This window comes from Hemicordylus capensis, chromosome 9 (assembly GCF_027244095.1).
Source record: "Hemicordylus capensis ecotype Gifberg chromosome 9, rHemCap1.1.pri, whole genome shotgun sequence".
NCBI lineage: Eukaryota > Metazoa > Chordata > Lepidosauria > Squamata > Cordylidae > Hemicordylus > Hemicordylus capensis.
The window spans coordinates 16,846,115-16,852,020 of record NC_069665.1 but is presented as its reverse complement, the minus strand read 5'-3'; the positions used below and the strand labels follow the sequence as shown (position 1 = coordinate 16,852,020).

The window sequence follows — 5,906 nt, the reverse complement described above, 5'->3', positions numbered from 1 at the left end:
TTTCGTGCCTTTGCTTGTGTGTGATGCTTAAGGGGCTGTCTTCTTCAATGTTGAGTTCAGGAAATCCACCCAGTAGGGAGTGACTGTCAAAGCAGCTGCTGATGCTTCTTTTTCTTTTCTTTTTTTTTTGAAGAACAATGATTACTCTTGAGGCCTGGACTTAACTATAGTTTACTAGTGGTGTAATCAGAAGACCTGAGAGGAGAGCTGGTCTTGTGATAGCAAGCATGACTTGTCCCCTTAGCTAAGCAGGGTCCACCCTGGTTGCATATGAAAGGGAGTCTAGAAGTGTGAGCACTGTAAGATATTCCCCTTAGGGGATCGAGCCGCTCTGGGAACAAGTTCCCTACCTGGCATCTCCAAGATAGGGCTGAGAGACACTCCTGCTGCAGCCTTGGAGAAGCCGCTACCAGTTTGTGAAGACAATACTGATCTAGATAGACCAATGGTCTATCTCAGTATATGGCAGCTTCCTATGTTCCTATGACCCAAATTAGGCTAAATGCTCGAAGATGTGAGAAATTTAATGTTTCTTTATTGCCGATTCTAGGAATTTCAAATACATTTTAAGTTTCGGATCAAAAGTGAAGGCGGGGGGAGCAAAAGGTGCTGATAAGCATTACAGCTTGTTCTAAATTAAAGTGCTTCTTTTTTGTCTGAGGGCCCTTAGATGGTGCCATAACTTACTTGTTAGACAACTTGTTAATCACGTGATTTTATTTAAGGGCTTAGCACATTCACTTGTGCTCCAGAATGCCAGGTTCTTGTTTATCTCTTCACTGGAGTACACAGATGGAGGTCTGCAATGGAAGCTGCTATTCAACATTACCCGTACTGTACCTAACTGACAATCAGTGTAATCCATACAGAAGGATGTGAGCACTGTAAGATAGGGGATCGGGCCAAACTCAGTGGATGAACACCTGCCTGCTGGCATGCAGAAGGTTCCAAGTTCCCTCCCTGGCAGCATCTCCAAGACAGGGCTGAGAGAGACTCCTGCCTGTAACCTTGGAGAAGCCACTGCCAGTCTGTGTAGTCAAGTAGTTCCCTGGGGGCTTCTGGATGTTGCTGAACCACAACTCCCATCATCCCCAGCCACAATAAATTGTAGCTGAGGCTGATAGCTGAAGTTCAGCAACATCCCCCCCACCCCACGACTGGGAGCCACTGGTATAGACAGTACTGAGCTAGATAGACCAATGGTTTGACTTGGTATATGGCAGCTCCCTGTTCCTGTGATACAGTTGGCTTGGCCCTTAAGTCATGTAGTCCAGTCCTCTTCGTTTCTGAGTTAGACTGAAAAACCCGTCCAAAACTCTAGACCAGTACACAATATCTGCCTAGTTTGGCCAATGGTCTCATGCAGCAGAAGGCAGCTCTACTGTATATGACCAACGTTTTCCTCTGACTGCCCCATTTTTGGAACTTCTACCCTTTCCCAAATATTCTAGCAGCAAATGCACCAGCATACTTCCTCTTCTTAATAGCTCTAGAACAATGGCCATCCCCTTCCCTTTGTCTTCACACTAGGTAATCTTGGTTAGCATCCACACTTCTTCACCCATGGTGATACAGGATTAAAAAGTTATCTCTCCACTTTCTTATCTTCTCTCCCAAAAGGAAAGGAAAGCAGTGGGAACAGAAACTCACTAGCTGGTCTTGGAGCTCCGAGGAGGCTGTGTACCCTGAGACAGTTTAAATTTATACAAGACTTCTAAAAATACAGTCCTCTCTAACCAACGGCAGTTTTCCCAATCTGAGAAATTGTGACCTGTCTCGACAACCATGGCCATGGTTTGGCGAGATTTTTCCTGATTGTGGGGTGGTGGTTCTGCAATTTAGGGTGTGTGTGTGTGGTTTCAGAGGTTCAATCCGCTCATTCCTCTTGCTGACCCTGCCAAATCCTCACGATTTAAAGTGAATTTGAGTGGATTTTGGAGGTTCAAAAGTGCCTTTGAGCAGTTTTTGGAGGTTCAAAATGTTCCAGAGGTTCAATTTGCTCACTCCTCTTGCTTATTCTTGCTGATTTTAAGGGATTATTTTTGGCATTTTTTGTATTTTTTCTTTGATTTTTTTTTTGGTCTTTTTGCGACCACAGTTCCCCTAACCCACAGATTCCCATTGATTGCCAACTGTGAATTTGCCAACGGTGAGCTTTTGCCAGACCAGATCCCGGTGAGCTTTTGCCAGACCAGATCCCGGTGAGCTTTTGCCAGACCAGATCCCTTGCGGTTGGTAAGGGAGGACTGTGCAACTTCCCTGTCATTCCACCCCACCCTCCGGTCATCCTTTACAACCCCGAAATCAACCAAACCCAACAGGAATGTGGGTGCAGGTGAAAGTAAACCTGTTGATTTCCCCTCTCAGAAAATCACTAAAACTTTTGTTTTATTTCCGTTATTTGCTATTAACAGAACAAACGGAGAAAGTAATGGTTATTTTATTAAAAATCTCTGCAAGGGAGAAGAGGGACCTCTAAACTGGAAACTAAGGTAAGAGGGGAAATATAATCCAGTGCTTTCCTCTATTCAAAGAAGATAACTACTTACCTTTTTGGTCAAAGGAAGATCACTCCTTCCATTTACTTGCTCAGTAAAATGTGGCAGTTCTTGCCAACAGATGGTCTGTGGGGAGGGGCCCAATCCATACACTCTGGGCCCAGAAAATCCTGTGGGTAGTTTCCCTGGGGAAAGACCAGAGTGGGGTTGGGGGAGAAGAGGGGCTTCTGAGGATAGGGTGCTTGACGAGATAGGACCCTAAAGTCAAGATCAGCCCCTTGAATTGGAGCCAGGAAACAGCCAACTATTGGGAGCTATTCTTGAGGTAGAGGTGGCCACCACCTTGGGATTTAGCCCCACTCCCCTGCTGCCTGCTTCATCTGCTTTTGACAAGCAGCCCGGCATGCATCCTCAGATAAAGCAGGCTGCCCTTTCCATGGAAGAGGCATCCCCTTCATCTATTGGCTCTCCTCCTTCCAGGAAGGCTGCTGTGGGAGGCAAGAGGAGAAGGACCAGCAAGCGAGGAGGAGCCGTCCTGCTTCACCGGTGGAATCGGTCGTCCTGGCCGGCTGCTGTAGGTAGGCAAGCGGGGGGGGGGGGGTGGAGGAGCAGAGGCCAGTATCCCCTCTCAACAGGGATTCCCAGGGAGTTGACTACAACTCCCAGAATCCCCAGCTGCCATGGCTTTTGCTTGGGGACTATGGGAGTTAGAGTCCACATCTGGGAATCCCTGTTAGAGGGAACCGTGACCAGCAGCCCCAACGTGGCCCCCCTGCAGCAGCAGCAGCCGCCGCTCCGAGGGGCAGAGGGTTGGGCCAACCTGCCGGGGCTCGTCTTCCCTGGCAGGCCCGCCTCGGCCGGAGGCGGCGGTGATGGGCTGCGGCGCGCCTTCCCTCCGGGCGGCCAGAAGAGCGGCTGGCGCGGGCGGGCTCCGGACGCTCCCGCCCGCCGAGCCCTCCCCGGGGGCGGGACGCCCCTCCTTCCTCCCTCCCTCCCTCCCTCCTCCTCCTCCTCCGCACCCTGCTGGGGAGCCGAGCCACCGCCCCGGAATTGCCGAGAGTGGAGCAGGAGGAGGCCCGTGGACGGTGCGAGCAGGAGAGCGCCGGGTCGCCCCTTCCTTGGCTCGTCCTCCTCCAGGGCCCCGGCTCGCAAAGGTGCGCGGGGGTGGGGGGGGCTCGGCCGGAGGAGCCAGGCTGGGACCCATCCTGCGGCCGGTACTGAGCGCCTGCTTTGCGGGTGCTGCGCGCTTCTGGGCCGCTGCTGGGGGGGTGGCTGCCACTTCGGGGCTGGCCCTGGGATCGCCCCCTTCCGCTTGGAGGGGGAAGGCGGCAGTGAAAGTTAGGAAGAGGGGCGTCGTCGGGATGCAGCTGTGGGGAGTCCCCTTCCTTGGATGCGCAGCTGGGGGGGGGGAGGAGGAGGAGGAAGAGGAGGGCACAAGGGGGCCGCGCCCCCAAAGCCTTCAGCGACTCTCTGCAAGGTTTTGGCTAAGCGGGCTTTGTCTCCTAGCTGAAGTTTTAGGGAGAGGAGCAGCAGCCTCTTCCCTGGAGTTGCTTGCAGGCGGAATGGTTTCCTGCGTTTGCCCCAAAACATTCTGGGGGCGGGGGCAAGTCCCACATATGGAACCAGAGTCGGACCGTCTAGCTAGGACCAAGCCGGTTCATGAAGTCACCTTGGAGCAGGTGCTCTAGCCCAGTACGGAAATGATGCTGAACGAGTGTTGTGCGCTCGAGTTGTACCTGGGTTTGTGTGAATGACTGTCCCTGGCTTCCTCTTAAAAGTGAACCTGGATACAGGCCCTGCAAATGCATGATACAGAGAGGAAGTGGATTCAGCAGAACATGTGAATGACTGTTTACCCTTTATACTTGTATGAGTGTTGAGCATAACGTGTGAATGGGCCTTCTTTCTCGACCTAATCTACCATACAGGGTTGTTGTTACTGTAGTGTGTGTTGAGTGGTGGTGGAGAGAATCGTGTACACTGCCCTGAGCTCCTTGGAGAAAAGCAAGATACACATGTGTTTAACGTGTCTGTTTTATCTCTACTTTATAACATAAATGAAATATGCTTTACTTAATGCCTTGCTATCCTAATTCTTCAAAGAAGATGGTTGCCCCTTTTTACAAGAGTGGTGGCTTTCTCTCTCTAGAACGTCAAGTACCAGGACATGTGTGAAAACATGGGATGATGAAATGCAAAAATCTACTAGGGTTTTGCATTATGATGTAATTAATATATATCCAGGATTTAAATATGCTAAATAAATAAATAATGAATATTATATCAGATTGCAAAACCCTGGTAGATGTATCCATTTCACCATTCCATCTTTACTTGCACCAGAAATGACCCTAGATCAGAATTGTAAGTAAAAAATTAGAGGATACACGGACCATGAAAACAGACCATATACATAAAGAAATATATATGCACTGTGTATAGTTATCTATTCCAAAACTCACACACACAACATATGAAATAGTACTACATGAAAACGTTATGCCAAAATTTATACCAAAATTACAATTCAGTAAATCTATTCAAATCCATTAACATTTGCAATTGACCTAATATATAAATGTTTTAACACAAGTAATCAATTGAACCTCCTGTAATAAATATACATACAATGATGAAACACACAGAATTTTGAGAAAATTGTGGGAGAGATAATTTCTATTTCATGAGTCCTGAATGATGTTACTTGAAGGTCAAATATGGTATCAAAAGTTCCTTTATGCATATAAAATGCTATATAATGAAGAAATAAAATATGAAAGACAATCCTTGTGGTTCCCTCAAAGTCCTTATTGGTCTTTACTCTTGTAGATTCTTGCTCAGATTACTTGTAATTTTGGTATAAATTTTGGCATAACGTTTTCATGTAGTTCTATTTCATATGGTGTGTGTGTGTGAGTTCTGGAATAGATAATTATACACGGTGCATATATATTTCTTTATGTATATGGCCTGTTTTCCTAGATCAGAATAGTTCGCTTGACTGGGAGAATAAAGGGTGGTGTTCGTAGCATATTGGAAGGACCCTGTGTGTGTTTCTAATTTTGAGCCCTGTGTTTGTTTAAGATCATGTGAATTGGTACTGAATCTTAAACCCAGAAACGATTAGTTATTGCAACTAGTACAACTAGGAATCCACAAATTTAGGCTTGGCTCACTAGCCAGACATTGTTTTGTGGTCTCCAATAATCCCCTCTCTCCCCTCAGATCCTTTTCTGGCACAGAGGTTTTAGGTTTTAGGAGAGAAGTGGGTCTTTTGTCATCTGCACCAGAGGTGCAATTACTTTTGGACTTCTGGGCCAAAGTCCAGGGCCTCCACAGTCCCTGGGGCCTCCCAAATCCTCTTTAGTCTGTCCCGGGTGGTGTGGTCATGATGATGCTTAATTTGCA

At 47.8% G+C, this 5,906-nt stretch overlaps 1 protein-coding gene across 5 annotated transcripts in view; it reads left to right on the top strand.

The window, feature by feature from the left end:
* Nucleotides 1-2,995: 2,995 nt before the first annotated feature.
* Nucleotides 2,996-5,906, top strand: part of ELMO3 (engulfment and cell motility 3) — a 40,170-nt gene continuing 37,259 nt past the window's right edge. For 3 of the 5 annotated variants that reach the window (XM_053270571.1, XM_053270568.1, XM_053270572.1), the window contains exon 1: nucleotides 3,244-3,652. The gene's annotated coding sequence lies outside the window, so the exon portion shown is untranslated. Of the gene's footprint in view, nucleotides 3,077-3,243; nucleotides 3,653-5,906 lie in introns of those variants that run through there. The other 2 variants (XM_053270569.1, XM_053270570.1) reach the window with 2 other exon arrangements.